Source organism: Oryctolagus cuniculus, chromosome 1, assembly GCF_964237555.1.
Source record: "Oryctolagus cuniculus chromosome 1, mOryCun1.1, whole genome shotgun sequence".
Lineage (NCBI taxonomy): Eukaryota > Metazoa > Chordata > Mammalia > Lagomorpha > Leporidae > Oryctolagus > Oryctolagus cuniculus.
Genome location: NC_091432.1, coordinates 153133967 through 153159979, shown reverse-complemented (window position 1 = coordinate 153159979; position 26013 = coordinate 153133967). Strand labels below are relative to the sequence as shown.

Below are 26013 nucleotides of genomic sequence, written 5' to 3'. Positions count from 1 at the left end.
GAGCTGAGCTCATCTGAAGCCAGGAGCTTCTTCTGGGTCTCCCACATGGGTGCAGGGGTCCAAGGACTTGGGCCATCATTATGGGCTGGTTTAGAAGGCACAAGATTCCCTATTAAAAAAAAACTAGAAAATGAATTGGCTTTTAATGTAGAATTTAAACACAAGGACTTTGCAGTTGATATTATTGAATGCACTCATGACTACTGGAAAGCTTTAGTGACTAAGAAAATGGATGGAAAAAGAATTGTTGCATGAATGTGACAGGATCTGAATGCTCTTGGCAGAATGATCCCAATGCAGCCAGGATGCTTTTCAACCACCATGTGCGTCTGCCTGCATCATAGCAACAGATGTGGAGAAGTGGTTCCATCACCAAAAAAATGAATGTGATTTCTCCAGAATACAAGCTGATGTTACTGAAATCTGTTCATTCAGAAGTATTAGATGCAAACGCAGTAGCTCTTTAAACGTCTAAATTTGTAGAATGCATCTAACTAGAGCAACATCTGCTGTGACCATTCCAATGCATTCATAATACCAGCTGTCTAAAAGCATTTCTCATAGCTAAGAGAACTAGTACAGGTGTACATAATAGCAAAGGTGACTTGGAAGCCATTTGTGAATAGCTGTGCAAGAAGAGCACATTTTGGATATATATGTTTGCCATGTGTAAAGAAATAAAATTATTTTGTTAAAAGATGTGAGAACAGCATAGATAGATTTAGGAAGGGCAGCATTTAAAAAGTTAATGAAAAAGTATATTATAAATAAACTATATGTAGATTTAAAACAATTCTTTTGTACCAAACTAATCTTTTAAATTGAATTTTTTTCATGAACTTTGTGAAGTACCTTTGTACAGATAAAGAGATAGGCAGAGAAAAAGACAGGAATTAAGAACTCCAGGACATAAAATGCCCACTGGAGTGCTAGCTAGCATCCCATATCAGAATGCCTGGGTGTGAGTCTCAGCTTCATTCCTGATTCTGGCTTCCGACTACTGCACATCCTGGAGAAGGAAGGTGATGGCTCAAGTAGTTGGGTCCCTGACTCCCATTTGAGAGACCTAGATTGGGTGCCCAGCTTTGAGCTATGGCCTGGCCCAGTCCCAGCCTTTGGAAGTGTTTGGGATTGAACCAGCATTTGGGAAATAACTATGTCTAGCTCTCCCTCTTCTGCTCCCTCTCAAATAAAAATTCAGGTTTTTGGGGGGGAGGTGGTTGACTCCATGTTTACCTTGAGCAACTCTGAGAGAGACAGGTGCCATTTTAATGAGGACCATATGTGAGCAAAAATGAACCAAATATTAAAATATGGGCATTATTCTTCCAAATTCAATTTTAAATTTAGAGAGAAAAAGAAAAAAATGGGCATCATTGTATATGAAAATTATAATCAGTACTCTAAAAAAATGCCAATAAATTTTTAGAACTAGAGAATATTTTTACATAAGCTATTTTGTACACATATGGCAATTATACTTATAAATATATAATGTTCTGTTTTTAAAAATTTACCTAAAATGCTAAGAAATATTTCTATCATATAAACACTTCTAAATGCTTAAAAAATAGATTAGTGGCATGTTTCACTTTTTAAAATTTCATTTATTTTATAAGTAGAGATCTTCCATCCACTGGTTCACCCCCACAAATGCCTGCAACACCCAGAGATGGGCCAGGCTGAAGCCAGAAACCCGGAACTCAATCTGGGTCTCCCAACTGTGTAGCAAGAATCCAACTACTTGAACCATCACCAGCTGCTTCCCAGGGTGTGCCTTAGCAGGAAGCTAGAACGGGGAGTGGATCTAGGACTCAAACACAGGCACTCTGATGCAAGATGTGAGAGTCCTAAACAGCATCTTAACCACAATTCCAAAATCTCACCTCTTAACCATACTTTAGCCACTAGACTAAGCGTTCACCACTATACACACAGACACACACATGCACACACACACACACACACACACGGTGCTGGCACTGTGGCATAGTAGGCTAAGCCTCCACCTGCTCCTCTTCTGATCCAGCTCTCTGCTTATGACCTGGGTAAGCAGCGGAAGATGGCCCAAGTGCTAGGGCCACTGCACCCGCCTAGGAGACCCAGAAGAAGCTCCTGGCTTTGGATCTGCTCAGCTGTGGCCATTTGGAGAATGAACCAGCAGATGGAACTCCTTTCTGTCTCTCCATATCTCTGGAAATCTACCACTCAAATAAATATTAAATATATATATATACATATATTATATATATATATATATATAAAGTATTTTATTTATTTGAAAGGGAGAGAGATCCTCTGCCCACAGGTTCGTGCCCCAGATGGCCACAACAGCTAGTGCTGGCCTCCCACACGGGGGCAGGAACTCCAGTACTTGAGCAGTGTTCCCCTAGCTTCCCAGTCTCATTAGCACTGAGCTGGATTGGAAGCCAAGTACCAGGACTTGAACCAGCATTCTGACGGGATGGGGCAGCTTAATCCCCTGTGCCACAGTGCCTGCCCCTGGTATATGTTTTTAGTATATATCCCAGTACTATGTTTTTAGAACATCTGCTAGGAACAATAATGCAGTGATTGGTCAAAGCAGTACATCAAAAAGTCAAAAAGGAAGGATCATCTCAATTTAGAAAAAGATTAAAAAAGGAAACTTGGGATAACAGTAAGGAAAAAAGAGAATTAAAAGAAAAATATGACTAAATATAATAGCAGCTTTTTTCCTCCTGTGTTTTCTAAGTTACAATTGAAACCAAAATGTATAATATTATCTGATGTGGTATTAAATCTATGTGGAAGAAATATTCAAGCAAGTATGTTATGGAAGGACAGCTTGAAAAATGTAAAAGGAGGAGTTTTTCTATTTCACCTGCACTGGTTAAATATCTACAACACCTTGTGGAATGCAGTGTGGCCTGACTCTAGAATCCCAAATAAAGCCACTTAAGATCTTTAAATGGTAGTTATAATTTTGTCTTTGGCATTTCTTAGAATTGCTTGGAAATCTGCAATTTTCTCAAAATGAAGAGGTTCTTTTGTAAAGCAACTAGAATAAAAATAAAAAGGAAAGAAGGCACAGAGGAAGAGAGGAAGGGGAAGCGGAAGACAGTACCAAATTTCCTTTAAACATGAACTGAAGATCTAAATGAAGAGTGTTAAACTGTGGTCCATGACCTCTTCTGTACTATAGATAGGCTTACCTAGGCCCGTAGATTTATTTCCCAAATAACTTCTAGTAAAATATCTCGGTGTAATGTATTGAGAACTTTCTCCTCTTGCAGTAATTCTTTATCATATATTAAGTTCTTTCTTTATTTATTTTTTTTTTTTTGACAGGCAGAGTTAGACAGTAAGAGAGAGACAGAGATAGAGACAGAGAGAAAGGTCTTCCTTTTTCCATTGGTTCACCCCCCAAGTGGCCGCTACAGCTGGCGTGCTGCAGCACGCTGTGCCGAACCAAAGCCAGGAGCCAGGTGCTTCTCCTGGTCTCCCATCCGGGTGTAGGGCCCAAGGACTTGGGCTATCCTCCACTGCACTCCCAGGCCACAGCAGAGAGCTGGACTGGAAGAGGAGCAACTGGGACAGAATCCGGTGCCCCAACTGGGACTAGAACCTGGGGTGCCAGCGCCCCTGGTGAAGGATTAGCCTAGTGAGCTGCGGCACCGACCAAGTTCTTACATATATTAGGGTACCCTTTTTCATAGGTTTTTCTTTACCAGCAATCTGTTCTTGAATATCAGTTCACAGTAATTAAGTGATTTTTTACTTTATGTTTTGTGTTGTATTCATACCTCTTATTCTTTTAAAAAAAAGTCCTTAACTATTTTTGTATTTACTTTTCCTGATAAATTATATAATTATTTTGCCAATTTTACCCTCCTTCCCTCAAATCTCATGTTATTTCATATTATATTAAATATACAAGGGTACTTCAAAAAGTTAATTGAAGATGGAATTAAGAATGTTTATTTTTGGTGCAAAAAGTTTGACATGCATGTATTTAAGAGGTTCTCCAAAGGTTCATAGAAAAATGCATATTGTGAAAAAACTATGAATTTAAAACTTGTTTGTGGCCAGCACCGCAGCTCAATAGGCTAATCCTCCACCTAGCGGCGCCGGCACACCGGGTTCTAGTCCCAGTCAGGGCGCCAGATTCTTTCCCAGTTGCCCCTCTTCCAGGCCAACTCTCTGCTGTGGCCCAGGAAGGCAGTAGAGGATGGCCCAAGTGCTTGGGCCCTGCACCCCATGGGAGACCAGGAGAAGCACCTGGCTCCTGCCTTCGGATCAGCGCGGTGCGCCAGCCATGGCAGCCATTGGAGGGTGAACCAACGGCAAAAAGGAAGACCTTTCTCTCTGTCTCTCTCTCTCTCTCACTATGCACTCTGCCTGTCAAAAAAAAAAAAAAAAAAAAAAAAAAAAAAAAAAAACTTCTTTACACTCTTCCATGAACAAATGTCTTTATGTGAATCAACCTTCCTGTCTAGAAATATTACCTTTTTCATTTTCTGCAGACAAAACAGGGAGCTGAGGCACCATCTCTATATCTCCTTCTTCCATCCTTTTCCCTCCCTGGCCCACTTTATTCCTGAATAATGCCCATGTGTGAGTGTGTGTGTGTGTGTGTGTGTGTGTTTTCCTTACCTTTTAAATAAACTATTATTTGTGTGCCATTAAAAAAAAAAAAAGAAATATAACCTTTTTCTCCATTTATTCAAGTTTCCTGTCATATGTCTCAGTAAAATTTACTAGTTTTATTTTTATAGTTCCTGCCCTTTCTAGAAAAGTTTATTCTTATTCTCCTCTATTAATTATATATTACTATATAAAAAACTATTCTAAAACTTAGTGTGACTTAAAATAATACATTTTTCATCTTTCAATTCCTCTTTTTAAAAAGTTTGTTTATCTCAAGAGAGAGATAAGGGAGGGGGTAGGACGAGGGAGGGAAAGAGAGAGAGAGAGAGAGAGAGAGAGACCTTCTATCTGCTGGTTTACTCCCCAGATGGTCACAACAGCCAGGTCTGGAGCAGGCTGATGCCAGGATCCTGCAACTCCATCTGGTTTTCCTATGTGGGTGGCAGGAACCCAAGCACTTGGGTCATCACCTGCTGCTTCCCAGGTACATTGGCAGGAGGCTGCATGGGAAGCAAGGCAGCCAAGCAGCACTCCAATATGGGATGCTGATATCGCAAGAAGTGGCTTAACCTGGTGCACCACAACATTAGCCCCATCTTTCAATTCCTTTAGGTTAGGAATTTGGGCATGGTTACCTAGATCCTCTTCACAGTTTCTTACAAGGCAGCAACAGAGCTGTAAACCTGGAATCTATAACATCACCTGGAGAAGGATGTGTTTTTGACAAGATTTCAGTCCTTGAGGACTGCTGGACTGAAAGCCTTGGTTCCTCACTGGGGGCAAGTCCGAGACTACTGTGCGAGTTCCTTCACTGTGTGTGTGCACTTCTCTAGCATGCCAGCTCTCTTCATCATCACATAAAGTGGGGGTAGGGAACGTCCCATCTCCAAGCCACATAGGTCCATGAAATCATTTGGCGTGGCCCTGCCAAAGCAGCCACAGCAGGGATTTGAAATTCAGTAAATCTGTTGCAGGCTAATTTTTTAAGCTGATGATTTTATACGGCCTGCGAATGAGGTGATAAACATCCAGACGACCCTTGGCAGAAAAAAGTTTTCCCAACCCTGGTCAAAAGCTGAGATGTCAATACACAGAGGGTGCAATATTCCTCCCCACATCCTAGTGGTTAAAAGCAAGTCACTTGATTTAGCCCTCACCCAAGGGACCACATCACACTAGACTGTGAATATCAATATATGGGAATCATTGGGGGTCACCCTGGAAGTCTGATTACCCTACCCATACTGACCTGATCATTTCCAAGGGGATTCCCAACATCCTATCATTCAATCCAGAATATGAACCATAAAAGGGAAAGTATTCTTTTAAAAACATGATTATAACATTTAAAGGCAGAACAACCAGGATAGAGAGAAAAGGCCTTTCATTCAGTTGTTTATTCCCCAGATGGTCACACTGACAAGGACTGGTCCAAGCCAAAATCAAGAGCCCAGAATTCCATGTGAATCTCCCACATGGGTGGAGGGGCCCAAGTACTTGGACCATCTTCCACTGCCTTCCCAGGTACATTAGCAGGGAGCTGGATCAGAAGCAGAGTAGCTGGGACTAGAACTGAAATTCTTATATGGGACCACTGTGCCAAAATGGCAACTGTATGTTTAACATGACTCAGTAAGTCTAAAGTCTCTGATCAGTATTTAAGCTCATAATTCAAAGTATTGCATGGCATCTGACTGATGTTTCTTTTTTTTATTTATTTATGTATTTGAAAGAGTGACAGAGAAAGGAGAGACAGAAAGATCGTCCATCCGCTGATTCACTCCCCAAATGACAGCAATATCAAGACCTGGACTAGACCAAAGCTAGGAGCATCTTCTGGGCCTCCCAAGTGGGTGCAGGGGCCTAAGGGCTTGGGCCATCCTCTGCTGCTTTCCTGGGCACATTCGCAAAGAGTTGGACCAGAAGCAGAACAGCCAGCAGTTGAACGGCACCCATATGGGATGCTGGCACTGCAGACAGCCCCAGTCCCCTGACTGATATTTCTTAATCCTCTTTCACATGATTATAAATGACTTAATACTGTGGTCCGGGCCTCCAGTAGGAACTCTCTGCATCCTTCACTCGTGCCTATATTAACATTGCAGTACTATGTTTTATTGTTTGTTGTATTTCATTTTTTTTTTATTTTTGACAGGCAGAGTGGACAGTGAGAGAGAGAGACAGAGAGAGAGAAAGGTCTTCCTTTGCCGTTGGTTCACCCTCCAATGGCCGCCGCTGCAGCCGGCGCACCACGCTGATCCGATGGCAGGAGCCAGGATCCAGGTGCTTTTCCTGGTCTCCCATGGGGTGCAGGGCCCAAGCACCTGGGCCATCCTCCACTGCACTCCCTGGCCATAGCAGAGAGCTGGCCTGGAAGAGGGGCAACCGGGACAGAATCCGGCGCCCTGACCGGGACTAGAACCCGGTGTGCCGGCGCCGCAAGGTGGAGGATTAGCCTATTGAGCCACGGCGCCGGCCCGTATTTCATTTTTTAAGAGAAAATATTTTCACTAGATTTTAAAAACACTTGGACATGAAAATACATCTTTTCTCTAGTGAGTAGTTTTTTAAAAAATATGAGTTTAAAAAAGGCAATAATTGTTTGAATCAAACAAATTCAAAGAAATATCTAGACATTTGCTTTTGCAGACATGTGTATATCCTTTAAAAAATCTATATGAATGGGACTATTATTATCATTCTGTTCTTCACTTCAGTTTTTCATTTAATGATATTCCTCAAAAGTCTTCCCAAAGCACATATAAATGTGCTACATTTGTCCCAAGGTTATATGGTTTACTTATACTATCATATAGCTAACCAAACCTCAACTGATAGAAATCATGATCATTTTTTTTAACTGTATACAGACATTATTAGAGTAATTAATGGCATCTAAACATGAAAAATAGGTTACATAACCTCATTGTGTCAGTCTCTAATAGCTTGGTAGTGATCAGGGTATTGTGATTACACAAAAAGGAAGGAACACGGAGGTGGAGTCAAGATGGCAGAATAGTGAAGGCACACACCGATAGTCCGAGAAAAGATAGTTTAATAAAAATGGAGTTACTGTAGTCTCAGGAAAAAATTGCAGAGGAAACTCTTCCGAATCTAGTGGATGTGACACAGAGGACCTACAGGGAGAGCAAGGTCGCCTACCACATGGAAGCCCAGTCACAGAGTCTGCAGGCCAGTGCTGGAAGGGGAGGTGAGACAAAAACCTCTGTAACCAGAGACATTGGCAAGGAAAGGCAGAAAGAGCCTAGAGGGAACGAGGCCTGAAGCCCTGCTGGGGAAATTCACCAGGCTGACTGGAGGAGAGAAAAAAAAAAAACAAATAAATAAGGAAACCGGCATGGACACTAGCCTCTCTCTCCACTCACCTTACAAGCTGAGCAAGACAAAGAGCAGGTGCCATTTTGGACATAAGTAAAGTGGCGCTCGCCATCAGCCAAGAAGAAAAACCTGACTCTAGTGGGGAGAAATAACAGGAGGTTAGGACCTAGTGAAGGTGTGGAGCTAACAAACTGAGACTGTGAAAATCTGAGGGGGGGGGGGTGAGAGAACTCACTGAGTACACAAACTTGGTAACCTTGGTAACCCAGTGAGAGACTGTAGAGAAATTTGATACCACACTGAGAGCTGCATAAACTCTTTGTGTGGTCCCAGGGGTAGAACAGATGAATACCCAAAGGGGCCAGATTTCATACATTAACTACCCTCAATTCCACTCAGCTGTGTGGAATTACTTCCCAACTGAGTCAAAAAAAAAAAAAGAGAGAGAGAGAGAGCGAGTGAGCGAGTGAGAGAACAATCTGGTTGAGTCACCTCTGGCACACCCTTAACCCTGATGAACCAAACAGAGCTCTCTGGCCACACCCATCACAGCCTCTAAGGATCCATCAAAAGCAGACAGTCCACTTAATCTAGAGTCATAGTATAACGAGCAAAATCACTACAGTGAACAAACCAAAGAATATCTCCACAATGCCAAACAACAAATGAGAAACCAAGGAAACAAGAACAAACTCAAATGAACAAGACACCCCAATTCAAGATTATGAAGATGATGAGATAGAAGAAATGCAAGAAGCAGATATCAAAAAATTGATAAGAACAGTAACAAGTTCTCAAAAACAAATTCTTGAACTACAGAAATCCTTACTGGACAGGATAGAAAATCTCTCTCATGAAAATGAAATAGTAAGGAGGAATCAAAATTAAATGAAGCAACTAGTAGAACATGAAACTGTGATAGTGATGAGAAATCATAATGAAATGAAGAATTCAATAGATCAAATGAAAAACACATTAGAGAGCCTTAAAAACAGAATGGGTGAAGCAGAAGAGAGAATATCAGACTTAGAAGACAGAGAACAGGAAAGTATACAGTCAGACCAAAGAAAAGAAGAGGAAATTAGAAATCTAAAAAATATTGTCGGGAATCTACAGGATACTATTAAAAAAACCAACATTGGGTTTCTAGGAGTTCCTGAATGCATGGAGAGGGAGAAAGGATTAGAAGGCCTTTTTAGTGAGATACTAGCAGAAAATTTCCCAGGTTTGGAGAAGGACAGAGACATCCTAGTACAGGAAGCTCATAGAACCCCTAATAAACACGACCAAAAGAGACCCTCACCACGGCACGTTGTAATTAAACTCACCACAGTGAAACATAAAGAAAAGATCCTAAAATGTGCAAGAGAGAAACGTCAGATTACTCTCAGAGGATCTCCAATTAGACTGACAGCTGACTTCTCATCAGAAACCCTACAAGCTAGGAGGGAATGGCGTGATATAGCCCAGGTACTAAGAGAGAAAAACTGCTAGCCCAGAATATTATATCCTGCAAAGCTATCATTTGTGAATGAAGGTGAAATAAAGACCTTTCACAGCAAACAGAAATTGAAAGAATTTGTCGCCACTTGTCCAGCCCTGCAAAAAATGCTTAAAGATGTGCTACACACAGAAACACAGAAACACAGCCATCAGTATGAAAGAAGGTAAAGGAAGAAAACCTACCAGTAAAAGATCAGAGGAAGCTCAAAGCATATACTAGAAAATATCTTTGGGAAAATGGCAGGGCAAAGTCACTACTTTTCAATAGTCACATTGAATGTTAAAAGGCACAGACTGGCTGAATGGATTAAGGAACAAAACCCATCTATTTGCTGCCTACAAGAAACACATCTTCCCAACAAAGATGCATGCAGACTGAAAGTGAAAGGTTGGAAAAAGATATTCCATGACAACAGAAACCAAAAAAAAGCAAGTGTAGCCATATTAATATCAGACAAAATAAACTTGAACACAAAAACTATTCAGAAAGACAAAGAGGGACACTATATAATGATTAAGGGTTCAACTCAACAGGAAGATGTAACTATTATAAATGTATATGCACCTAATTAGAGGGCACCAGTTTGTTTAAAAGGTATGTTAAGGGACTTAAAGGAAGACATGGTTCCAATACAATAGTACTAGGGGACTTCAATACTTCACTCTCAGAAATAGACAGATCAACCAGACAGAAGATCAACAAGGAAACAGCAGATTTAATTGACACTATTGCCCAAATGGATCTAACAGATATCTACAGAACTTTCAATCCTACATTTAAAGATTTTACATTCTTCTCAGCAGTGCATGGAACCTTCTCTAGGATTGACCACATACTAGGCCATAAAGCAAGTCTCAGCAAATTTAAAAGAATCAGAATCATGCCATGCAGCTTCTCAGACCACAGCGGAATGAAGGTGGAAATTAGCAACTCAGGAATCCCTAGAGAGTATACAAACACATGGAGACTGAACAACATGCTCCTGAATGAACACTGGGTCATAGAAGAAATCAAAAGAGAAATCAAAAACTTTTGGAAGTAAATGAGGATAACAACACAACATATCAAAACATGGGATACAGCAAAAGCAGTGTTGAGAGGAAAGTTTATAGCAATAGGTGCCTACATCAAGAAATTGGAAAGGCACCAAATAAATGAGCTTTCAGTGCATCTCAAGGATCTAGAAAAACTGCAGCAAACCAGACCAAAATCTAGTAGGAGAAGAGAAATAATTAAAATCAGAGAAGAAGTCAACAGAATTGAATCCAAAAAAACATTACAAAAGATCAACTAAGCTAAGAGCTGGTTTTTCGAAAAAAAAATAAACAAAATTGACACCCCATTGGCCCAACTAACTGAAAAAAGAAAAGACCCAAATCAATAAAATCAGAGTTGAAAAAGGAAATGTAACAACATACACCACAGAAATAAAAAGAATCATCAGAAATTACTACAGGGACTTGTATGCCAGTAAAGAGGGAAATCTATCAGAAATGGATAGATTCCTGGACACATGCAACCTACCTAAATTGAACCAGGAAGACATAGAAAACCTAAATAGACACATAACTGAGAAAGAAATTGAAACAGTAATAAAGGCCCTCCCAACAAAGAAAAGTCCAGGACCAGATGGATTCACTGCTGAATTCTACCAGACATTTAAAGAAGAACTAACTCCAATTCTTCTCAAACTATTCAGAACAATCGAAAAAGAGGGAATCCTCCCAAATTCTTTCTATGAAGCCACCATCACCTTAATCCCTAAGCCAGAGAAAGATACAGCATTGAAAGAAAATTACAGGACAATATACCTGATGAAATAGATGCAAAAATCCTCAATAAAATTCTCACCAATAGAATACAGCAACACATCAGAAAAATCATCCACCCAGACCAAGTGGGATTTATCCCTGGTATGCAGGGATGGTTCAATGTTCCCAAAATAATCAATGTGATACACCACATTAACAAACTGCAGAAGAAAAACCATATGATTATCTCAATAGATGCAGAGAAAGAATTTGATAAAATATAACACCCTTTCATGATGAAAACTCTACCCCAATTGGGTACAGAAGGAACATTCCTCAATAAATCAAAGCAATTTATGAAAAACCCATGGCCAGCATCCTATTGAATGGGGAAAAGTTGGAAGCATTTCCACTGAGACCTGCTACCAGACAGGGATGCCCACTCTCACCACTGCTATTCAACATAGATCTGGAAATGTTAGCCAGAGCCATCAGGCAAGAAAGAGAAATTAAAGGGATACAAATTGGGAAGGAAGAAGTCAAACTATCCCTCTTTGCAGACGGTATGTGTGGGGAGCAGCTCGGACTAGACTAAGTTACTGGAATTAAGACTTATTCTATGCATCTGCTCTCCCACAATAAGGCGCTGGGAGAGGAGAAAACAGCTTCTACCCAGCTGCCTCCAGTTCAACCAATAAACAGCAGGACTTGCTCCTGATTGGGGGAGAGCGGCGTACTCGGCGTGTGGGCAGCCGAGTTGGGATTGGCAGAGGAGGACTATAAAGGAGGAGAGAGACAGCATGCACCAGGAACATCTATGGGGAACATCTAAGGGAACCCGTGCAGCCCCCGAGAGAACCGGCCGGCGGTGTGCCGCTCCCCTGCGGAAGTGGGGAATGTGGCCAGGGGGAACTGCCCTTCCACGGAGGTGGAAGGGATAGTAGCCAACCCGGGAAGAACCAGCAGCAAACCCGGGGAGGGCCGAGCAGACGAAAGAACAGCGCAGGGTCCTGTGTTGCTCCTCCACGAAGAGGGGGAGCGACATAATGGTGCCGTGACTCGGATATGAAGCCTAGGCAGGGTTTAGTGTCGTTCCTCCATGAAGAGGGGGAGCGACAGTATGATTCTTTACTTAGAGGATCCAAAGAACTCTACTAAGAGACTATTGGAACTCATAGAAGAGTTTGGCAAAGTAGCAGGAAATAAAATCAATGCACACAAATCAACAGCCTTTGTATACACAGGCAATGCCATGGCTGAGAAAGAACTGCTAAGATCAATCCCATTCACAATAGCTACAAAAACAATCAAATACCTTGGAATAAACTTAACCAAGGACGTTAAAGATCTCTATGATGAGAATTACAAAATCTTAAAGAAAGAACTAGAGGAGGATACCAAAAAATGGAAAAATCTTCCATGCTCATGGATTGGAAGAATCAACATCATCAAAATGTCCATTCTCCCAAAAGCAATTTATACATTCAATGCAATACCAATCAAGATACCAAACACATTCTTCTCAGATCTTGAAAAAAATGATGCTGAAATTCATATGGAGGCACAGGAGACCTCGAATAGCTAGAGCAATTTTGTACAACAAAAACAAAGCCAGAGGCATCACAATACCAGATTTCAGGACATACTATACGGCAGTTGTAATCAAAACAGCATGGTACTGGTACAGAAACAGATGGATAGACCAATGGAACAGAATAGAAACACCAGAAATCAAGCCAAACATCTAAAGCTAACTTATATTTGATCAAGGATCCAAAACCAATTCCTGGAGCAAGGACAGTCTATTCAATAAATGGTGCTGGGAAAATTGGATTTCCATGTGCAGAAGCATGAAGCAAGACCCCTACCTTACACCTTACAGAAAAAATCCACTCAACGTGGATTAAAGACCTAAATCTACAACCTGACACCATCAAATTATTAGAGAACATTGGAGAAACCCCGCAAGATATTGGCACCGGCAAAGACTTCCTAGAAAAGACCCTGGAGGCGCAAGCAGTCAAAGCCAAAATTAACTACTGGGATTGCATCAAATTGAGAAGTTTCTGTACTGCAAAAGAAACAGTCAGGAAAGTGAAGAGGCAACCGACAGAATGGGAAAAAATATTTGCAAACTATGCAATAGACAAAGGATTAATAACCAGAATCTACAAAGAGATCAAGAAATTCCACAAAACAAAACTAACAACCCACTTAAGAGATGGGCCAAGGACCTCAATAGACATTTTTCAAAAGAGGAAATCCAAATGGCCAACAGGCACATGAAAAAATGTTCAAGATCACTAGCAATCAGGGAAATGCAAATCAAAACCACAATGAGGTTTCACCTCACCCTGGTTAGAATGGCTCACCTACAGAAATCTACCAACAATAGATGCTGGAGAAGATGTAGGGGAAAAGGGACACTAACCCACTGTTGGTGGGAATGCAAATGGTTAAGCCACTATGGAAGTCAGTCTGGAGATTCCTCAGAAACCTGAATATAACCCTACCATTCAACCCAGCCATCCCACTCCTTGGAATTTACCCAAAGGAAATTAAATTGGCAAACAAAAAAGCTGTCTGCACCTTAATGTTTATTGCAGCTCAATTCACATTAGCTAAGACCTGGAATCAAGCTAAATGCCCATCAACAGTAGACTGGATAAAGAAATTATGGGACATGTACTCTATAGAATACTATACAGCAGTCAAAAACAATGAAATCCGGTCATTTGCAACAAAATGGAGGAATCTGGAAAACATCATGCTGAGTGAATTAAGCCAGTCCCAAAGGGACAAATACCATATGTTCTCCCTGATTGGTGACAACCAACCGAGCACCAAAAAGGAACCTCTTCAAGTGAAATGAACACTATGAGAAACGGTGACTTGATCAGTACTTGCCCTGACTGTTGATGAACAACTTAATACCTTATCCCTCTTAGTATTTTTTTGTTTATTCTAATTAATACTATTGGTTGAATTTTGTAATTCATTCTTAAGTGTTGAAACTTAACTGAAAAGTGATCCCTGTTAAATATAAGAGTGGGAATAAGAGAGGGAAGAGATGTACTATGTGGGACATGCTCAAGGTGACTTGCCCCAAATGGTAGAGTTAGAAACATACCAGGGGATTTCAATTCAATCCCATCAAGGTGGCATGTACCAATGCCATCTCACTAGTCCAAGTGATCAATTTCTGTTCACAATTGATCATAATGAAAGGACTAAGAGCCAAAGGGATCACATAAACAAGACTAGTGTCTGCAAATACTAACCGATAGAATAATAAAGGGAGAGAACGATCCAACATGGGAAGTGAGATACACAGCAGACTCATAGAATGTCAGATGTCTTAAACAGCACTCTGGCCTCAGAATCAGCCTTTAAGGCATGCAGATCTGGCTGAAAAGCCCATGAGAGTATTTCAGGCATGGAAAGCCAAGACACTCTGGCAAAAAAAATAAAAATGACCTAAATGGAAGATCTCTGAGAATGAGATCCCAGTGGAAAGAACAGGTCATCAAAGAAGGAGGTACCTTTCTCTGAAGGGAGAAGAGAACTTCCACCTTGACTATGACCTTTCTAAATATGATCAGAGTCAGTGAACTCAAAAGGCTTCCATAGCCTTGGCAACTCCTGACAAGAGCCTAGGGTGATTACTGATGCCATAAACAAGAGTGTCAATTTGTTAAGTCAACAACAGGAGTCACTGTGCACTTGCTGCTCACGTAGGATCTCTGTCCTTAATGTGCTGTACATTGTGATTTAATGCTATAACTAGTACTCAAACAGTATTTTTCACTTTGTGTTTCTATGTGGGTGCAAACTGTTGAAATCTTTACTTAATATATGCTAAACTGATCTTCTGTATATAAAGAGAATTGAAAATGAATCTTGATGTGAATGGAAGGGGAGAGGGAGCGGGAAAGGGGAGGGTTGCGGGTGGGAGGGAAATTATGGGGTCGGGGGGAGCCATTGTAATCCATAAGCTGTACTTTGGAAATAATTATTCATTAAATAAAAGTTAAAAAAATAAAAAAAATTTAAATAGGCAGGAACACACATGTGGCAAAATGTTAATAGTCGATGGATATAGGTGACGGGTATTCTCATTATCCATTGCTGCATATCAATTTATCCCAAAGCTTAAGGGATTTTAAAAAACTATTCTATTATATGGCACTATTTTGTGGGCCATGGATTTGGGGAGGCTTTGCCCGAATGATGCTCTGCTCCCTGTGGCATTACTTGGCATCACTTGTTGACTGGTATTCACAAAACTGATGAATAGGCTGATTTAGAGACTTTGAAACATGCCCGATGTCCTGGTGAGAATGGCTGGATTTAACTGGAATTCTCCCCTACCGCACTGCAGTCTCAGGATTTCTGTACATAGTCTCTCTACCAGGGTGGTCAAACTTACAAGGTAGCTCAGGACTTCAAGAAACCATACCAGAAACATCTAGGTCTCCTGTCAGCACAGGAGAATTCTGTGCAGAATTAGCAGAGTAACTTGTACCATTTTGTATTTCTCAGATCATGGTAGCTCAGATTCCAAGGAAAAGAAGGCAAACACGTCTCATTAAGGCTCACCTGGCTCACTTGGTGGCTCACATGGCTAATCCTCCGCCTGTAGCGCCAGCATCCCATATGGGCACCGGGTTCTAGTCCCAGTTGCTCCTCTTCCAGTCCAAGTTGCTGCTGTGGCCCGGGAGTGCACTGGAGGATGGCCCAGGTGCTTGGGCCCCTGCACCCTCATGGGAGACCAGGAGAAGCACCTGGCTCCTGGCTTTGGATCAGTTCAGCACCAGCTGTAGTGGCCATTTGGGGAGTGAACCAGCGGAAGGAAGACCTTTCTCTCTGTCTCTCACTGTCTATAACTCTTTCTGTGAATAAATAAAAAAAAAACCTATCAAATCATTTGTGATCACCTCTAGTCTACTACAAAACATTTCTGTAGTTTCAAATACTTTCAAAATAAAAAATTGGAGGTATGGAGGAAGCTAATATTTTTGACATTTTTGCAAGTATATCCATACCCTAAAACTCCCCAAAATAGAATTATTGTGTATTTTGATATGTATTTCCAAGTTGCCCTACAAAAGGGTATGTCAATTTACCTAGCAAATATATATGAAAGTGAACCCATTCCCTATTATTTGTAACAGTTTTAAAGCATACCTATAATAAACACTTCTTTCATCAAGAGGTAACATCTGATTCCTCTCCCACTGAAGAGCCTACAACCCCATTTGGGCCTCCACAGGCACGTCTTTCACTGCTTGCCAAGAACATTAGCAGGGAGCCAGATCAACAATGGAGCAGCCAGGACTCACATTGGCACACATATGGGATTCCAGTGTCACAGGCAGGAGCTTAACCTGATGCACCACAATGCCCGCCCCTTTCTATGAACTTTTTTTTAAAGACTTATTTATTTATTTAAAAGTCAGAGTTACATAGAGAGAAGAGAGGCAGAGAGAGAGAGAGAGAGAGAGAGAGAGGTCTTCCATCCGATGGTTCACTCCCCAGTTGGCTGCAATGGCTGGAGCTGTGCCAATCTGAACCCAGGGGCCAGGAGCTTCTTCTGGGTCTCCCACATGGGTGCAGGGGCCCAAGGACTTGAGCCATCTTCTACTGCTTTCCTAGTCCATAGTGGAGAGCTGGATTGGAAGTAGAGTAGCCGGGTCTCGAACCAGTGCCCATATGGGATGCTGGCACTTTAGGCCAGGGCATTAACCCACAGTGCCATAGCGCCGGCCCCTCTGTGAACTTTTGAAGTACCTTCATATTCTGAAGTTGGTTGAGAAGATGGTTACACAACTCTGTGAATATCCTAAAATCAATGAGTTGTCCCTTTAAATTGATGGATTATATGACATGTGAATTACATCTCAGTAAATCTATTATATTAAAAATCATTATCAACAGGGCCAAAAGGTAGTCTCTTTCTGAGCATTCTTCTATTTTGTGCTGAGATCACACTCACTCCTCTGACTCCTGATGTGTGTCTGCATCTCACCCACACTCAGCATTTGCACACATAATCTGTTATTTAATGTTTTCATGGTTTTATTAAAATCATCATGTAATTTCTTTTTTTTTTTTTTTTTTGGACAGGCAGAGTTAGACAGAGAGACAGAGAGAAAGGTCTTCCTTCCGTTGGTTCACTCCCCAAATGGCCGCTACGGCCGGCACGCTGCCCCAGTCCGAAGCCAGGAGCCAGGTGCTTCCTCCTGGTCTCCCATGTGGGTGCAGGGCCCAAGCACTTGGGCCATCCTCCACTGCCTTCCTGGGCCATAGCAAAGAGGATTGGAAGAGGAGTAACTGGGACTAGAACCTGGCACCCATATGGGATGCTGGCGCTACAGGCGGAGGATTAACCAAGTAAGCCACGGTGCCAGCCATCATGTAATTTCTTAAAATGATTTGAAACTCCATTTTCAAATGATTACTTAAGATTAGTAGAACATAGTTATGTTGTTCTGAGTCAATACATTCATTTAGAATTTAATGGTGTTAGAAATTAGGTAAGAATTTAGTGAGTATGGGGCCAGCATTGTGGCGCAGCAGGTTAAGCTGCCACTTGTGACACTGGCATCCCATATGGGTGCCGGTTCAAGTCCCAGCTGTTCCACTTCTGATCCAGCTCCCTGCTTAATGTGCCTGGGAAAGCAGCAGACAATGGCCCAAATTCTTGGGCCCCTGCACCCGCATGGGAGACGCAGATGGAGCTTGAGCTCCTGGCCTAGCCACAGCTGTTGCAGCCATTTGAGGAATGAGCCAGCAAACAAAAGATATACGTCTCTCCCTCTCTCTCTGCCTACCTTTAAAATAAATAATTGTTTTAAAAAATAATTTAGTGGACTTTTTTTCCTTTACATTTGCCTAACCAGTTGTCTCAACATGATTTTTGGCCAATACATATTTTACCAACTATTGTGACTTTATACCATGTCAACTCAGCTAAGCTGGAACTGTGAGCTGTACTTTGAATTACCTTTCCCTCAGAAGGAGGATTCCTCTCTTAAGTGTTCTAATGATTAAGTATTCAAAGACCTAGACTACACAGCATTAAGTCAGATTTCATCCTGAAAGAATGAAAATTATGAAATTCTAATTTAATTTTATTCTAATAGGAAAAAAGTTTTTGCCATTAAAAGAGCAATTTAAGAAAATTCCAGGGCCGGTGCTGTGGCACAACAGGTTAAAACTGGCACCCATATGGGTAAAAGCCTCCACCTGCAGTGCCAGCATCCCATCTGGGCGCCAGTTTGGGTCCTGGCTGCTCCTCTTCCAATACAGCTCTCTGCTGTGGCCTGGGAAAGCAGTGGAAGATGGCTCAACTCCTTGGGCCCCTGCACCCGCATGGAAGACCTGGAGGAAGCTCCTAGCTCTTAGCTTTGGATCAACTCAGCTCAGCTCCGGCCGTTGCAGTCATTTGGGGAGTGAACCATCAGATGGAAGACCCCCCTCTCTCTCTCTTTGCCTCTCCTTCTCTCTCTGTGTAACTCTGACTTTCAAATAAATAAAATAATTCTTTAAAAAAAAAAGAAAATGCCTATGTTTACCTGAGAAATTTTTGAAACTTGAAATTGATTTATCTTCATCTAGGCTTTTTATTTGCTATAGATTCTTATTTACTAATAATTTTTATAATCCACTCTCAATTATCTATGTTCACTTATATACAACTTTGTCATGTTTCCTTGCGGTTGGCACACTAGCCTTTTCAGTCCTTATTAGCTGTTACTACAACAGACTTGTAGAAGACTCAACAATTTGAAGATCGGTTGTAGCACCGTGCCTGCCGTATGGTAGAGATTTCATAGTTATTATGGGAAAGAAATGGTGTTTAGAGAAGTTGAAAATCATGACCAAAGGAAAATTCTGGCTTCTGATCTTTCTATTTCCTCTTTATTTATACAAGCACAACTAACTTAGTTCTGGCTTGTCCACAAATAACAACCAAAACCCTGAGATTAAAACATTAAATTTATGTCCAAAGCTACTAGTTTGTTGTCAGTAAGATAAGATGGCTGTGAATGTGTTGGTTCGAGTGATGTAATCATCACCCTCATCAAAGGAATTGACTGTCATTAGATTTAGGCTCGTTCTCGCGTAAGACATCATCATAAATATGATATAGGATTCATTTCAAAAGATCAGACCTATTAAATCCGTACTGGAGCCTGCTAGAAGATATAATTTTTAAGTACATTAAACACTCTTAAACACATGACCCTTCTTCCCCCAGATACCTCTGAGAAAATGTAATTAAAATGTAGTCTGTTTTGTGTTATTTTTTTAAGGAAAAACTCATCAGATCTTTACAACATTAGAATATTGCCTACCACAAGTGTTTGACTTTATTCCACTGGATTCGACAATAAGTGCATAGCACTTATCTCTGCTTATAATGGAGAACCTGAAATGTGTGAAGACATGCTTCAAATGATGAGGAAAATGTAAATGCATCTAGTTTAAAGGGAAATAGACTATCTGCTAATTGCTTCAAGAATTGAGTGATTTGGAAGACCTCAGGAGAGGGTTCATTTCTCTGATTTGCATACACTTCGCTCTTGCTACCTGGCTTACTACAAATGCCTTGATGATGCTGTGTGTGTGGAGTGTTCCTCATCAACACCAGAGATTGAGAAGGATCCTGTGGCTCTGGGGAGCAGAGAGCTTCTTTCTAAAGAGGTTGCCCCTCATTGATATCCAGCCCTTCGGAGAGCAGACTTCAGGTTTGATAAATGATCTGGCTTTCTTACAGTCCGTTGTTACTATTATTATTGTTATTTTCGCCAAAAAAATTAATTGGCTTAATTTTTATGGTGTCACCCATAAGCTTATGAGTAAAGGTAGCACTTATAGCTCTCCTAGAGATTCTTGCACAGTCTAATAAAAAGGATAGAAAAAGAAATAATACTATTATGTTTAGTTCCTTTCTGAGCTTTTGACACCTGATAGTGTAAATAACCAAAGATTCTTTACAAAAATGAAATGCAAAATCAAACTCAAAGATGTCTTACAGTCTGCCTTTTATGCAAGCAGAGAATGCAAACTCCCTTGAGTGAGAATAAGGTAGACAAGAAAGGGCGAGAAAGAGAAGGACAGAGGATGTTGGAAATAGTGAGAATGCATCCACAGAGACTGTGCACAAAGAAGAGTGCAGAGGAGAAGGGAATAAAGTGAAGACGGAGAAAAAATTAAGAGAAGGAACAAAAGGGGGGCAGAAATAACAATAAAGAAAAGAGAGAAAAAGTAAACAGAAAATGGGATGCACATAAGAATGGGAAAGAAAGAACAAAAAAGAGAAAGAGATACTATTATATAAAAAGGACTACACAATTTTCCACTAAAATCTAAAACCAACAACACAAACATCTATTTTTACCACAGTGTATATAGAGAGTGCAATGAAAATCTGACCTTGCATTTTATATGTGCTGTTTTGAACTTCACAAGTCTGGGCCTTCCATAATGAGAACGTTAGCAATGCTTGAGAGAATTAAACTAACTCTTCCCATACTAGATAAAAAATATTTTTAAACAGTGCCCCTAAATAGCAGTCTCTAGGTATCCAGGAGGGTAATCAAAATGTTAGGATTTTTCATTTATCTTGAGTACACAACCATGATTTAAAATTGTATAAAGGGCTTTAAAGCATGTCAAGGATAAAATGCACTTTAAAAATTAGAAGACTTATAAGGTTAACTTTCACTGCACAGAAATCTGTTAAATATGAATGTACAAATGAATAAAATATAAGGTCACAGGCAAATCATCCTGTTTTCATGAACCTTGATCATATAATAGAACTTACATTTATTACTGAAACGTGAATGAAGATGGAATCCAAGATAAGGTATTAATCATAATTAGGAAGACTATGACAGGTCTGTGGTGACAAACACTTAACAAGTAGTAAGAATGCTTATTCATAACAAACCTCTTAACTGATTAAATTCTTCATTAAAAGGGCAACCTCTTAATAAGTTCAACATAAAGTTGGTATAGCATGCTATTTGCATTTCTCTCTTTTTATTTCCATTTTAGGGGTGTATTGTTAACAAATTGAGATAAATCATTTAAAACATATAATTACTTGGGTATGGTCGCATAGTAATTCCCTAAGCAATTGCATGGTTATAAGTTGTCAGTGTGCATATTAATTTATCATACCCACCAGCCTCATCTTCATTGATTTGCTACTAGCTGTTAGAAAAACAGATTAAGAAGCACATGCTGCCCTTCTCTGAAAGTTTCATTGAGGCACAAGTAGGGCAAACACTGCTTTCCAATTAGAATCCTGCTGTTTGCCAGGACTTGACAATGACTAATTACAGTCCTAAATGACTTATTATGTTTGAATGCATGATTATTTATAAATACATTTTAAGAGCTGCATAAAATAATTATTCATGGTTTAAATGTGGAAGACTATTTTGTGTGCAAAGGGCAAAGACCTGTTGAACACCTTGAGGTCAAAAGAGAATGGTAATGTGAGAGTTGGCTAAGGCATCCTTTGCCTTACCAAGAAAAAATAAGAGGATGTAGTTAATAAAGTTGTAAGAGGATAAATGTTAGTTTTGAATCTCAGCTCTACTGACTATGAAACTTACTGCCTTAGTGTCTTTAGAGGGACTCATTGTTCTTAAAATATATGATTACCTTTTTAGAATAATTGCAAGAAAAAATAGCCAAAATGTATATGACACTTTCACCAGTGTCAGAGACAGAGAAAACACTGAGTTTTAGTTTTCATTATTATTCTATACCTCAGTGGCAATAATAATCATGAACTATTAGATGGCAGGTCTTTACCTTGTCAAGCCAGGGTACAATTTCTGGACTGATATTAGAATTTTTGAAACATTTTAGGGAATTCATTTTATTGCCAACCGTTCATTGGTCAGCTTGTACAAGTCAGGCCTTGTGCTAGGCATGGGAAATAAGATGAACACCACTTACAACAATTGCACAGTTAAGTCAAATAGATGAAAATAGAACGGGGTGGGGCTGTGAGTTGTTTCATCAAAAACTACTTTTAAACTATAAAAATTTTTAAAGAACATTTAAAACATGCAACTGTAGAGATACTATTATGTTAAACACAAAGTTTGCTCACCAAGGCTTAGAAAATCTTAGCTTTTTCTTTAGTTGTCATATACTCAGGTGGCAGACAGATGGAAGGTAACTTCCACTGATTTCCTGCCTTTGTTGAATTCCCTGCCCCTGAACTGAGACATGATCTCTGACTTGCTCTATGAAATAGGACACAGCAAAGGTGATGGAGTATCACCCTGTGGTTTTTTATGTTATGTAAGACTCCACTCTGGTGGACTGACTGAGCCTCCTTGCTGACTTAACCCAGTGGGCAATCTTCTTGAAGAAGTTCACATAGCAAGGAATGTTGGTGAGCTTTTGGGATCTGAATGCAACCTCTAACTGAATTCTGGCAACCTCTGCATTGGAAGATCTTTCCCCAGTTGAGAACAAAGCCCATCTGATATCTTAACTGAAACAAGGGAGCCAGTTATGCTCCTGATCCCACAGAAAGTGACTTAATAAATATGTTTTAAGTCACTACTTTTGTGATAATTTGTTATACAACAATAAAACTCTAATATAATTTCTAATGATATTTCAAACACCTCAAAAAATAATGTGGTTTTTAGTTTGGCAGCACATTGAAAAAAATTAGAATGTAAAAGAGTTATTTGGCATATCCTTCTTGCCTTTAAAAAGGAAAAGATTTATGTAAGTCTCAGAAATTTTATCAAGGAATCATTCCAAGGAAGATCACTCAAGTGGTCTTCATACATCTTGCTGGTAAATAGGCTATCATGCCATCTAATCTACAGAATTAACGCTCATTTCATTACATTCCAGGATTTTAAAAAAATCCTCATGAAATAGTTTTTTTTTCCTAGTCCACATACTGCATACTCTGATATTATATTGTATAATTGTTCTCTAGGATTAAGAATTCTGAGTATTTTAATGTTTTGTTTTTCTTGGCTTTATAATCCATTTTCCTATGGACTTCCTACATTATCTATCTTCTCTTAGCCCTTCCTGATTCACTGTCCATCTCTCTCATTTCCACTACTTGTATGAACTGCACAATGGATGGCCTTTCCCAATGATGACCACTTCAATTTTTTTAGCTCTTTCTTCTAAAATTTCAGTCTTTGAGTTTTATTCAGGGACACCCTGTGCTGAAAGGTGCAATTCTAACTCTCTTGCAGCCCACTGCCACAAAGTACACACACATATGCTTTTACCTCCCACCAAATCATATATAACTGTTTCTATTAGATACTTAATACTTATCTAACTATATAAATATTATTTGTGGCCAAACACTGTGATTACCTTTCCTATCTCATTTATTTTATTCTACCAGAGTTGATGATTGCCTCATTTTTTGTCCATAGTTTGTTCATACCTAGGAATCACTCTCCAGTTAGTTCACACAAAATTCTCTAAGGGAAGAAAAATGTTTTTCTTCCTGAGGATTCTGCCTTTCATCACCCATTTTTGGATCCCATACTATTTCCTTCTCAGTTTAGTTTCTTGTTTTTATGGAATTGTCATCCCGGAGCTTCATGATAAATGACATATGAGAATGTATTTGGGGGGAGGGACATAGCATATCTGCAGTGCTGTCATTGGCTGGACAGTTTTTCTAGATTTAGAGATCTAAGCTGCAAAATATTTTTCCTCAGAATTTTGGAGACATTGCTCCATTGTCTTTTGGTTTCCAATGTTGCAGTCATAAAATTACAGTACATTGGAAAAACAGAAGACCCTGAAAGATATTGAATGTAGATAAACAAAAACACCTCACAAAGGATCTAGAATTAGAGTGGTATTGTCTTGACCTGGGGATATGTGGATCTGTTTCAATTCCTTCAACAGACTTTTCAGTCTGGATTTGATTCTCCAGTTCTAGGAATTTTTTAATGTACTCTTTTGATTTTTTTTAAAGATTTATTTATTTGAAGGCAGGGGCCTAAGTATTTGGGCCATCTTCTACTGTCCTTCTGGGCACATTTGCAAGAAGCTGGATCAGAAGTGAAGCAGCTGGGACTTGAACAGGTACTCCCATATGAGATGCTGGTGTTGCCAAGTGGCAGCGTAACCTGCTGGGCCACAACTGGTCCCAGGTGCCTGTTCTAAGTTAGCAGCATTGCAGAACTTGCCATTTCCACCACATGGAAGTGGAGGTGGGAGTGGGGTAGTTTGGGCAGTATTTAGAAAGGGAGCTATGTGGGCCGGCACTGTGGCATAGTGGGTAAAAGCTGCTGCCTGCAGTGCCAGCATCCCGTATGGGTGCCAGTTAGTTGGCTGCTCCACTTCTGATCCAGCTGTCTGCTATGGTCTGGGAGAGCAGTAGAGGATGGGCTAAGTCCTTGGGCTCCTGCAGCCCCCTGAGGGACCCAGATGAAACTCCTAGCTCCTGGTTTCAGATTGGCCCAGCTCTGCCTGTTGCAACCATTTAGGGAGTGGACCAGCAGATGGAAGACTTCTGTCTCTCTGCCTCTGCCTCTCTGAAACTCTGCTTTTCAAATAAGTAAATAAATCTTTGAAAAGAAAAAAGAAAGAGAGGTATGGGGCCAGCATTGTAGCACAATGGATTAAGCTACCACTTGTAATGCCTGCATATCAGAATGCTGGTTCTTGGGAAGCCAAAAGATGATGGCCCAAGTACTTGGGTCCCTGCCATCCACATGGGAAAACAGTATGGATTTCCTGGCTCCTGAGTTTAGCCTGGCCTAGAATTTGATGCTGTGACCCTTTTGGGAATGAACCAGCTGATGGAAGATCTCTCCTTCTCGATATCTCTCTCTTTCTCTGTCACTCTGCCTTTCAAATATATAAATTTAAAAAAAAAAAAAAAGGATATTTAAGCAGTGCATGGGAAGAAGGTTTGGATGGTACAGGGAAGGAGGCATGAGCAACAGAGGCTTGGGCTGCCATGAAGGTCATCCAAGGCTGTCAAACCTCATCTCCTCTCTGCTAGCTACTGTCCTGCCTACAGCAGCACCTCATTCCTGCAACAGTTGCTTTTGAATGCTTGAAATCCAGAGTTTTTCTGATTCCAACTCCTATAAAACATGCTGTCTTCCAACCCTATGGTGGAGGGGTAGTTGTCTGGCTCTTTAGGGCAGGATAAAGAAAGGGTAAGTAAATCATTTTTGTACAATAGAAAAGACTATGTATCACAAAGATGAGCCTCATAGGTAATCTTTTTTAAAAAAAATATGGAACGCTTCACGAATTTGCATGTCATCCTTGTGCAGGATCCATGCTAATCTTCTCTGTATCATTCCAATTTTAGTATATGTGCTGCCAATGCAAGCACAGGTAATCTTAAGTGTTCTGGCCACATTAAAAATTTTACTTAAGGGGCCAGTGCTGTGGCACAGTGGGTTAGGCCATGGACCACAATGCTTGCATCCAATATGGGCACCAGTTCAAGTCCTGGCTGTTCCATGTCCAGTCCAGCTCCCTGCTAATGTGCCTGGGAAAGCAGTGGAGGATTACCCAAATCCTTGGCTCCTTCCATATGGGCGACCCAGAAGAAGCTCCTGGCTTTGATCTGGCCCAGCCCAGGTCATTACCACTATTTGGGGGGTAAACCAGCAGCTCTCTCTCTCTCTGTAATTCTGCTTTCATACCAATAAATACATCTCTTTAAAAAAAATGTTTACTAACAAGGTAAATTAAATTTAAATATTTTATTTAATCCAATATGTTTAAAAATTTATC

The 26013-nt window shown here is 40.4% G+C and overlaps 1 non-coding gene and 1 pseudogene across 1 annotated transcript; one reads left to right on the top strand and one right to left on the bottom strand.

Annotated features, from left to right (window-relative positions):
- The window catches only part of LOC100340202 (inorganic pyrophosphatase-like), a 32415-nt pseudogene extending 31940 nt beyond the window's left edge, over window positions 1-475 (top strand).
- A 25024-nt stretch (window positions 476-25499) lies between these two features.
- LOC127484966 (U6 spliceosomal RNA) lies at window positions 25500-25606 on the bottom strand. Its single transcript, XR_007912171.1, has one exon. It is a non-coding gene; the product is annotated as a U6 spliceosomal RNA (small nuclear RNA).
- Window positions 25607-26013: the final 407 nt, after the last annotated feature.